Source organism: Silene latifolia, chromosome 3 (genome assembly GCF_048544455.1).
Source record: "Silene latifolia isolate original U9 population chromosome 3, ASM4854445v1, whole genome shotgun sequence".
Lineage (NCBI taxonomy): Eukaryota > Viridiplantae > Streptophyta > Magnoliopsida > Caryophyllales > Caryophyllaceae > Silene > Silene latifolia.
This window is the reverse complement of record NC_133528.1, coordinates 76039752-76051749: the sequence shown is the minus strand read 5'-3', so window position 1 is coordinate 76051749 and position 11998 is coordinate 76039752. Positions and strand designations below refer to the sequence as shown.

Here is an 11998-nt window from a genome sequence, read left to right as displayed (position 1 = left end):
TTAGGTTGCATTATTATCCCACATATCAGATCTAAAATTGGAACATTGATTAGATTAATTTTCATATGCTTTAGATGTTTTATTTGATAAAACTGATAAATCGCAACTATATTTTTCTCAAAATAAATTCGAAAATTTTAACCTTGATTTTTAACATTATGATGAGTGTCATGAAATTATTCCAGAATGTTCGAAAATTTAAAATTCAAATTTTTAAATTATTGTAATTAAATTTGGATTTATTTCATAAAAAGTTATGATTTTAGGGTCAAAAAATGAGCATAAATGATAAATCAAGTTGAATTATTGTCAAAAATGAGTAATGACTAATTTTTGAGTCCTAAAAGGTTAGGATATTTAACTTGGACTAAACTTTGACTTTAGTATTATTTTGTGATTTTAATAAGTTAAAGATCGCGAATATCCATAAAACCGGATTATATTTACGATATAAGTTTAAATAGGGCGATTTGGCACAAAATTTGACATGTTAGTTACATATTATAATGCTGCATTTTTCATTGATGAATGTCATATTTTATTTATATAATTTTTGAATTATGTAATTTTATCTTAGTATGACCTTAGTTTTTAATCGATATTACCCGTAATGTAAGGGAATATTGATTCGGTTGTAATTTATTGTGATCTCATATCACTTTTATTTTATTTTATTAGATTTTATTTTACAAATGTATAATAGGAAGTACAATGTACATTTTATTATTATTATTTGTAATTCCGGAGTTTCCAAAAAACGGTGCCATTCGGAAAGGAGTTCCGATCAAGACGGTGTCTATCCTTGGGAAGTGTGTCACGTGAAGATTCAAGGGACCAAAGGAGTTAGTTTCCGATTATGTAATAGAATATAAGTTTTTCTATTTTAGGAAAACCCATAGGAAATTTATTTTTCTTTATTTGTTTGCTTTATATGTTTGCATGCATTGCCAAATCGCCATAACTTCACATGCATATTTTATCGTCTTATCGACTATTGTCAATTATAATTATCGAGCATTCATCGCCTTAGTTCACTTAAAGATGATAGATACTAAATCGACAAGACCTCACACACATTTAAAATTGAGATTAGCATTACCAAATAGTAGGACTCATGAATCCCATTGACATTTGGGGTAGATTCGGTTTCCCGGGGTACTTTCATTTATCATTGGGTAAGTGGGGTAACACACGAAATTTGGTTGGACTCAACGGAATATAAAGACTAGTCTTATGTTCCGGGGTTAGAGATGGAATTTATGAAATACATCGACCAAGAATTCTATACTTGAATCAATTAAAGAGTTAATTCACCAAATTTATACAAGTATGGGATGTATCGGTTTCCCGTGCCCATGTTTATATAAAGATGGATCTCGGGATCATTTATATAATTTAGGTGCGAGGTCATTATATAAATGCATAATTTTAAAACCTTGTTAAATATGTTTACAAGTAAATTGATAAATGTTAATTATTTCCTTTATTACCTTTTTGTAGTCAATTTGATTAATTTACAATGGCAACTCCGATTACATCTGCTTCAACTAGTAGAACTGCTCCACCACTCACCAATTCTTCTTGGCTCTGATCCTTTATGGATCGATGTAAACTTGAAAAGAATGGGACTAACTTTGCCAATTGGTATGCGCAACTCCGCTTGGTCGCGGAAGGTGACAACAAGCTTCGTTACCTTACCGAAGCCGCTCCCGCTACACGTACTACTAGGTCATCCGCCGCTGTTAGGGAGGCCTACGAGGCTTACCTAAAAAAATCGGCCGCGATCAAGAATGTCTTGATCTTCACTATGGAAGACGATCTCCAAAGGAGTTCTATTAAGATAGGCACCGCCTATGAGATCTACACCAAACTTGTGAGCATGTTTTCACAAGCTCCTAGGATCATCCAATATGAGGCGGCCTCCGCATTCTTTGAGCTTAATATCAAAGAGGGTCAAAACGTTAGCCCTCATGTGCTCAAATTGATTGAGCATGTTGAGACGCTCAAATTGCAAGGGGTTGAAATTCCCGACCAACTCATTATTGATCGAGTGCTCCATTCCTTGAACCGCATCAAAGCATATGTTCAGTTTAGGGTAAACTACAATATGCAAAACATGAAAACCTCTCTCCATGAATTGCACAACTTGCTTTTGCAAGCCGAGAGAGACATAGGTCTCAATGTGAGTACGACCAAGGATGCGCTCAATATTAATAATAAGAGCAAAGGGAAATTCTAGAAAAGCGCTAGCAAGGGTAAGAAACCTAGTCCCAACAAGGGCAAAGGGAAAGCTATTGGGAATAACTTATCCATGCCAAAAAGGGTGCTTTTTCCGAGGATAAGTGCCACTATTTTTGTGGTATGGGCCATTGGAAACGTAATTGCCCGAAGTATCTAGGAGATGTCAAAGCTGGACGTGTGACTCCAGTAAGTAATAAATTCTATAATATATTGTGTTATTGATATAAATACCAACTTTGGTATTTAGATACAAGTTGTGATTCTCACCCCCTTCAATGTAATATAGGGCATGTGAGCAAAGACAAAGGCAACGAGAAGCAAGCTTGAGGAAGATCTTTGACATGGGATGCTAGGGTAGCCGCCCATAGTAGAAGACCTATGGAAGCTTGGCTTTTATTTTGTATTGTCTTCTTTGTATTATTGTATTTTAACTTGTTATTTTAGAACTCGTTTTGATTTCCGTGTTGGACATGGAATTTTGTTTTTATTTCCATTTTGCAAACAATGGTTGTATGAATTTTAATGACTTGGCTTTCAACCCAAGTCATTCGGTTTATGGAATTTTATTTGTTCTAAAACCTTGTCCTTATACACTTTTTACATCAACAACATAAATTTATTTGACTTAAATTGATCATAAAAGAATTACAACGATTAGATCATTGTAATGAGTTCATAAGCCATAAATTTGATTCCCTCTTATGCTTTTATGACTAAATATCACATCTTATTTGACATAAGAAAGCACGATTGTAAAGTCAAATAGAGTTATTTGAACTCAAGGTAGAGAATTTTATAAACCAATTGATAACACCACTTATAACTAAGACTTGTAACCACTTATAGGACTCCATACGAGTTATGGGAGGTCTTAAGACCCTAAAATTGTATAAGATATGGATATGAATCCAATCCTTTATCTTATAAAGGCTAGTCTATCTTCCTACTAGGTTACAATGTCATTACAAGAGGGTCATCTATTAAGGTTATAATGTGCGATATTTTCTTCCTTCATAAAGTTTAAGTATCAAATTGTTTGTTGCTTATATAGCTATCTTTCAAGAAAAATAGATGTATTTTTCAAAAGATAGAGTGGGAGAAAATTAGCAACAAACTCAAGGCTAGTGAGAAGACCAAAAGAAAGCTTCTTAGGTCAAACTCGAGACTAGCGAGGAGACTAAAAGAAAGCTTCTTAGGTTACACTGGAGACTAGTGAGGTGACCAAAAGATAGCTTTTTAGGTCAAAACTCGAGACTAGTGAGGAGACAAAAAGAAAGTGAACTTCAATAAAGATTATTAAGTGGTTGTATCAATCTGTGCATAAGAGTTGCACAGATAGACATTAAGTTGTCTACAAAGCTAAGTTAAAAGGTAACTATGCTAAGATCCATATCATCATTGCTACACCTTATAGCGTGTATAATCAAGTTAGATGTTAAAACCAATTTCTAAATAGGTACTTAGAAAAGGGTGTATGTACGACATAAGCACAAAGTTTTAATTAACACTTAAAATTGCAATGATTATTTCAATTATGTGATAAGAAAATGGTTTCACTCAAGTTGTCGAGAAGCCATAAATGTACATAGATTTAAGTGGGAGTCAAAATTGCCATGTTTAGTCATGAAGTTCGGTAGGAGAAATTATCTTTCATGTTAATGTCATATTACTCATTGAGAATGACAGGCTGACACTACCATCTATGAAGGAGTGTTTTGGTTTTCAATTCTCGATAAAAGTTGACATGAAGCATTCTAAAATTCCAAATCTATTATGGTATAGAGATTTTGTTAAATTGGCACTTCGATAAGTATCTTATGTTGATAAGATTCTTTATCTGTTTAATATCAACATTTGTTGAAGAGGTTATTCATTTTGATGAAAGTGGAATTACTATGATATAGTGATAGTCATTCACTGAACCCAATGAGTTGTTGATCACATGAAATCGATTGCTAATGTTTCCGCCATTAGAACGATCATGTATGCCAATATATGCACATGATATGATGCATCATATGCTTGGAGCATAATGAGTCAATGACAAGTTATTTCATGTGAAGGTCATTTGAAAGCCTTCAAGAACATCCATTATAATTCCTGAGAAGAACTAAGGATCTGTTCTTGTGTTTGGATGACATACTAAGTTGTGTGTTGAAGGGTTACACAAATTCTAGTTTCTAAACCTGTAAGGATTTATCTAAATCCTAGGCTAATTTTATTGACTCAGGAGTAAGTGACTAGAAAATTGTTTTAGAATCAACCATTGCAAGTTCTATATATGGAGTCTGAGTACATTGTGATAAACTGGTTCATAAAGGGACAATAGGTAGATCCCTCCACCAAGTATTTTATCACAAGTCATATGATAAAAATAGGAGCATCTTTCAAGTTAAAGAGCCCAAGTCTAAGAAGAAGTCTAGACATGTACTTACAAGAGTTCATGACATTAGAAATGACATTGAATAGAAGGAAAAAGCAATTCATAAAGTTGGACTGAATGGATACCTGGTATATCCATTAACCAAGCTTTTATTGCACTTTGACAAGTGTAATATGTACACTTTAGATTATAAGATATGAAGTAGTAATATGGTATTGACTATTCATATGTGATAATCGCATTTATCGTTTAAGTTTCTTAAACTCACCAATTGCATTGTTATATCCAAATAGGTTGTTAAGACAATATTGAACTCTATTAAAGTGAACTGGATTAACATAGTAATTGCCCCTAGTTACTCATATGCGGTGACGTCTCTAAGTGACTAGAGTGTGAGTCGATTGATGGCAAGTTCAAGTGCCATAAAGTCATAAGAGATGACTAGTCGATCACATAGGCAGACTGTAAGAGACACTCTGTCGGGCAGTGACCGCTTATAGAGTTCTGGTAATTCGTATAGCTTGGTCGTGGCGAGAGCTACTATAGTATTCTTTTGAGTCAATTCTTTGACAAGAGAATGTTCGCCCAAGTTGGCACAATTTCAAAGTGACGTTAAATTATGCTCTACGACGTTCGTAAATGAGGTCAAATGGGCATCTTTTGGGTCATGATGAGCTGTGGCTAGACAAAGGGAATAGTGCGATAGGAATTGTCCACCCCCTTGTCAGGGTCATTTAAAAAATCTCAGAGCCACTCGAGGAGTAGTGAACTGAAAATGCGTGGCCACGCTTTGAAGGTATCTACGGTAGATAATTCCGGTCAGACAGTTACTCTCCTGATCGAGGAAACCACTCTTGATATGATCACTTACAAGAACGACCTGCAAGACACCTTGCATTGAGTGGGAGATTGTAATAGGACAAGAGAATTAGTGAGCACGGTAGGAAAGGTGTCGGTCCAGTCGAAGCAACAACTGGCTACCGTCAAAACCCTTGACCCATTCAGGCGCCGCCCGTAAAAGCAAACCCCGCGGGGCCGTAACTCGCCTGGCTCTCCAGCTCGCGACGTCAGTATCGTCCTCGGCTGTCTCCACTCTCCGTCTCTTATGGCCACGAGACTCGACGTGGTGAGTAGGGCCCAACTCAACGACCCTGTTAACGTCCCGCAACGACCGCCTAGTCGCCCGAGGATGTCGCTCCCTCGAAGAAACCCTCCTCCCGGAGGTACTCGCCTCAGCCCCAGTCTGAGCTCTACCAGTGCTAACAGCCCCAACAACAGGCTCCTCACGCTCCTCGACGGCCGCTGAGGCCCCAACAGTCTGCTCAGGAGGTCTCTCCTCCTCAGTGACGTCCTCCACAACCACGGTAAGCGTGCTAACCGGGCCCGACCCGAACAACTCCTCAAGAGTCGCAGCTATGAACTCGGCCTGCCCCGAACACTCTCCTGCAAACAAAAAACGTAAGCCGGAATTTCGGCATTACGACGGCATGAAATGGATAAATCCAAAAAACAACAACATAACCTGCAATGCAAAACAAGGGCAATCCCGCCCAAAATCCAACCAAACAAAACCATTCACAAAACAAAAACACAAAATCGACTCGCCCCTCTTTTCAAGCAAAAGACGAGTCTAAATCACAAAAACGGCATTTCAAGATCCATACAAGGTCCGCCTACAACCCAAAATACATTCCCGACACAATGGGGATTTTTCTACGGTTCAAAAAGGCAATTCATAAGCTAATTTGGGCCCAAACCGGTCAAAATTTCAAAACGACCGCAAAAAGGCAAACGTGATTTTATCACGCCTCAAGGTGACCTAAATTACCAATAAGGTCCAATTCAAGGCAAACTGACTCAATTCAAGCCCAAACAGGCGCTTATTTGGTCAGACGTAAGACCGTCGCAAAAGGCAAAAATCCAATTTTGCCCACAAGCATCCAACGAAGGTCCTTAAATGGCAAATACGGGTTTTCCCAACTACAATGCAACCTAGTGGGACCCACTACCCAAGCGAATAAACTTGGCATTGTGAAATGAGACGGTTTCTCGCCTCACTCACGTTTTTCGAGCATAGGGAGCGGGAACGGGGACCAAAATGCAAACTAAAAGCATCCCTATACTCCTAAACAGGTTTCTAACCTAATGCAAGCATCAATTTCACTCGAAATGGGCTCAATCAAAAACGCCCAATTCGATTTTTTAGGGCAAAATTCGCCCTAATTCAATCAAGCTAAAGATCAACAAATTTGAATGGATTCAAGAGGAAATACTTACCTTGAGATGACATTGTTGATGAAGGCAAGAACTCGAACAAGTAAGAAGGTCCTTCAATGGCGATTTTCGCAGGTTTTGTGTCGAAAATGAAGAAGGCGGAATGATGAATGAGATGCGGCCTGAACTCGCGTCTTTTACGAAAAATAGGGAAGCCCCTTTGGTTCGCCAGGTGGCTCGCGCCTAAAGCAGGCCTCCCCCTTGCTCTTTCAGCAGATTTTGGGCTTTAGCCCAATTTCCCGTGACAAACTTCAAACTTTCATTTGACGATATTAAAGGTCGTCATTTTTCTCAAAAACAAATAGTGAAAATTCAAATTCACTATTTTCGAAAGCTTTAAACGACGGCACATGAACCGTCCCTCCAATTGATGTGACCATAATTAGCGCATATTTAGCCCCCGAATTAGCCTTGTTCCCATGCTATTTAGTGTATATTTGGGTCATTTATCATCTTTAGTTCTTTGTTTTGCATATTCTTTGAGAATTTGATCCCTTGGTAGGAAAGGAGTAAGAATCTTGCATTTTCATGGCAAAACGAGACTAAATTGATCGAATCCAATGACCAAGCATCAAGGAGAGACAAGATTAGAAGGCCTTTGTACATATGATAGTAGATGAGCAATGTTGAGAAAGGATCCTTGAGTCCCCAAGGAAATCCCCAAGGAATTTATGAAGAAAAGGGAAGAAAAGAAGAAGAAATCTTGCTGAGGCACAATCCGTGCGGATTGTCTACAATCCGGCCGTCCTCCACCTGCACAATCCGTGCGGTTTTCCACCAAGACGCTCGGGTCTAGCCACCACAATCCGCCGGGATTCTCTTGAATCCGCTCGTGTTCCTTCGCCAGAATCCGCCCGTCTCGACACAAAACCGCTCGGATTCCTCTACAGCGCGATTTCCTCTTCTCCAAGCTACAAAGAAAGAAGCCCTTCCTTCGAAAAATACCGGCTCCTCCTTGCTCAATCTAAAAAGTGTAATTACTAGTTTAGCCCTTAGTTAACCCTAATGCATCCCCCTAATTTTCACTATAAATACCCCATTAGTCTAATTAGAAGAGCATGTTCTTCTTATCAATAATTAGAGTAGTTAATATCAATCAAATCTCTCTTTAGTTTTGTAATCAACAATTAATCAAGTTCTAATACAAGTTTTATTTCCTTAATCTCTCTTTTGTTCATCCTTTATTTTGGGTAATTGAAGATTATTTGGGTTATTATTGGGAGATTGACAACCTCTCAATCAAGCATCAAGTACTTCTTTTATCTTTGCTTTATTATTGGAATCATTAGTAGGTATAATTCTCTTAATCCGTTTTTAATTATTGTTAATTACTTTCATTTATTCATCATGTTTCATTTTGTTGGTATGATTGACAACCTTGCTACCATGATCAACATGATAATGAGTGAGTAGTCTCTTAGCTAGGGTTAATGGGTGATTAGGGGAAACCAACATGGGGAATGATTCATGATTAAATTAATATGCTTTCATGTTTTATTTGCTTGCTTGTTTTGATCTCAACTCATGCACATGTTATGTTTGATGAAATGCGAGCCTATGAATCCTTGCATTTTTTACCCATCACCTATCTTTTCAATGAGACTTGTAAGACATAAACCAACTCGAGTCTCATTAGACCATGCATGTTGTTGAGTAGGGAAGATTAAGTAGACTTGTAGGTGTTGTACAATCTAATCGATTCGGCTCCGGGACCAAAACTTTCCTAGGATTGTAAGATATAACCCAACTCAATCCATCACAACAATAATTGCTTGCTTATAATTTGAGAACATGTTTGTATGATCAATTCTCATGATTTCCCTATGATCCCATGACACCCTAGTGCTTTTTATCAATTGTTTACAACCCTTTTTATTCATCTTGCTTGTTTATTTACATTGCTATTTTAGTTAGTGACCTTCTACATCAACCCAAATTGTGACACCCCTAAGACACCACTAGTTTCAATAGAAACCTCATTTCAATACCCGTCCCTTGGGATCCGACCTTTACTTGCCTCTTTACTAATTGTAGAGTTGTTTGTGAAGCTATAAATTGTGTTTTGATTCGGACGTGACCCAATGACCACACCTTTAATTGTGAACACGAAACGGACCAATAAAAAATGGCGCCGTTGCCGGGGACGGTGTTTGCTTGATTTAGATTTCTTTACATTGTTATTAGTTGTGTCTTTTCTTTGCCTTGGGGAAGTAAAACTCCTCAAGGTTTGTTCTAATTGTTATCAAGTTGTTTGATATTTTGCATGTCTAGAAGGTCACAAGGTGATTTGTTACCTTTTGACCGTGAAATTGAAAGAACCTTAACAAACAATAGGAGACTTGCTAGGAGGAATTTGAGAGGTATTAGTGAGGTTATTCAACCAACTATGAGTTCATCAACCCTTTCGCAATAGAAGGAGAGGAGAACCCATTACACAATACCACCCAAAATCAACCTACAATGCCTAAATTCTCGTCACATTCCGTACCCACCGAGGAGAACCTACCTGATGGTACTCCTACACCACAACATTTAACCGGAAATTTTATTGCCAAATCCGCCTTTATCCAATTACTCGAAAGGAGCCAATTTGGGGGGATGCCTAGTGAAGACCCTCATTCTCATGTGGAAACCTTTTGTGACTATTGTGATGCGATTTCTCAAACTGGTGTAACTCAAGACCAAATTCGATGGGTCTTATTTCCTTTTTCTCTAATTGGCACCGCGAAGCAATGGTTGAAGGGCCTTGACAAGGCCACCCTCGGAATTGATTCTTGGAAGAAGTTGACTCTATCTTTCTACAAAAAATTCTACCCACCGGAAAAGACTAACATGCTAAGAGCTCAAATTACGGGTTTTAAGCAAAGAGATGAAGAATCTTTGTATGAAGCTTGGGAGCGGTTCAAGGGAGTTTGTCGCTCATGTCCTCACCATGGACTTAGCGAATGGTTCTTGGTACAACAATTTTGGAATGGTTTATATGAAGATTCAAGGAACATTCTCAACATGGGATCAAATGGAATGTTCACCGAAGTTGATGACAATCAAACATGGAACAAGATTGAGGAAATGGCGGTCCATAACTCACAATATAGTAGACCTCGCAAGGCTACTAGAGGAGGAAAGCATGAAGTGGACTCCGTTACTCAATTGGGTGCTCAACTTAGTGCTCATATTGACACAATCAATTTGAAGTTTGAAAAAGCTATGGCTTGACTTGAAGAAGTCTCAAAATCACGAAAGCATCATGTTAATGCCATGACGGCATCTTCATCAATCCCAAGTGGGATATGTGAGAATTGTGGAACTTTGGGACATGACCAAAGTGAATGTAGGGGAACAAATGAACAAGTGAATGCTTTCCAAGCATACAAGAGTGGTACCCCTTATTCCAACTATTACAATGAAAACACCAAATTCCATCCAAATCTCTCATACAAAAGCCAAAATGTTCAAAATCCTCAAACAACATACACCCCACCTCCCATGAGAAACCAAAATCAAAGACCCTTTTACAATCAAAACCAAGGTTACCAAAACCAAAATCCATACAATCACCAAAATGACCAAGGTTTTGATGTCCAAAAAGCGGTCCTCCAAATGCAAAAGAATCAACAAGAGTTTTTCACTCAAATGCAAAAAGATAGCCAAGCAAAGGAAACCACCATCAACAACATCCTAGCTCACACCAAGATGTTGGAAACCCAATTGACTCAACTAGCATCTTCAAGCTCACAAAGACAAAAGGGACAATTACCACCTCAAAGTAATCCCCCAAGACATGAAACGGTTAGTGCCATTCACTTGAGAAGTGGTACAAGGTATGAAGCACCGAAGAAGCAAGTTGAGGATGAAGTTGTGGAAGCTAGTGATAAGGAAGAAATTGTGCAAAACTCCAAAGACGGAGAATCATCAAAAGAAGAAAGTTCAAAGAAAAATGAAGACAAGGTCAAGGAGAAGGAGCCCATTGTGATTAGACTTCCTTTTCCAAGTCGTCAAGCCAAGCCCAAATTTGATGATCAACTTGGAAAGTTTATGGAAATTGTGAAAAATTTGGAAGTCTCGATTCCTTTCACGGAATTAATCAATCACGTACCGGCCTATGCGAAATACATGAAAGATATCCTCATAAAGAAGAAGTCAATCCGGAAACTTGAGACTATCGCCTTCACTAAGGTGAGTAGTGCAATACTTCAAGGGAGTTCACCTCCAAAAATAAAGGATCCGGGAAGCTTCTCAATACCGTGTACCATTGGCGACAAAACGATCAACAAGGCCTTATGTGATCTAGGGGCTAGTGTGAGTGTTATGCCGTACTCGGTGAGTAAATGGTTGGGGATGGGAGAGCTTAAATGAACCAACATCACACTCCAAATGGCCGATAGATCGACGAAGACACCATTAGGGATATGGGAAGATGTCCCCGTGCGAATTGGGAAGTTTTTCATCCCGGTGGACTTTGTCATTGTTGATATGGAGGAAGACTCCAACATTCCAATCATTCTAGGAGGACCTTTCCTACACACCGTGGGTGCGATGATCGATGTGAAACATGGTGAGCTCACTCTAGAAGTGGGAGATGAAAGCATAACCTTTAATCTTGACAAGACTATGAGAACTCCTCGTTTGCATGAACCGTGTTTCATGATTGATCATTATAGCCGAAAGGATGAGAGGAAGAAATCGGAACTCCAATGGAAGAAGAAAATTGAAGATGCTCCATTCAAAGAGCAAGTGAATTGTGACAAGGAGAGCTTGCAAAGCTCATCAAAATCAATCAAAGAAGAAGAGGATGGTCTCATTGGCCAAGAGAAGAATTTGGGAGAGTTGTCTCCATCAAATCAAGAAATTTTCAATGATCAACTTAATGAAGTTTGTGGTCTTTGGGACAACGAATTTGAAGGGATTTTTAATCCCTACATTGGTAATGCCATCGATCAAGATCGACAACAAGGGCAAAGGACTATTGAAGACCTCTACCACGATAATGAACAAGCTTTTGATTATTTCTTCAAGGTGTTGAGCAACATCAACAACACCTTGAACATGCCCCCTTGACATCTCATCAAGAATGAGAGTTTGGTGGAGTCCTCCCTAAAC

General features: G+C 38.4%; 1 non-coding gene across 1 annotated transcript; it reads right to left on the bottom strand.

Moving 5' to 3' along the window:
* Positions 1–9730: 9730 nt before the first annotated feature.
* LOC141650608 (small nucleolar RNA R71) lies at positions 9731–9837 on the bottom strand. The gene has a single exon (XR_012546631.1). It is a non-coding gene; the product is annotated as a small nucleolar RNA R71 (small nucleolar RNA).
* Between the last annotated feature and the right edge of the window lie 2161 nt (positions 9838–11998).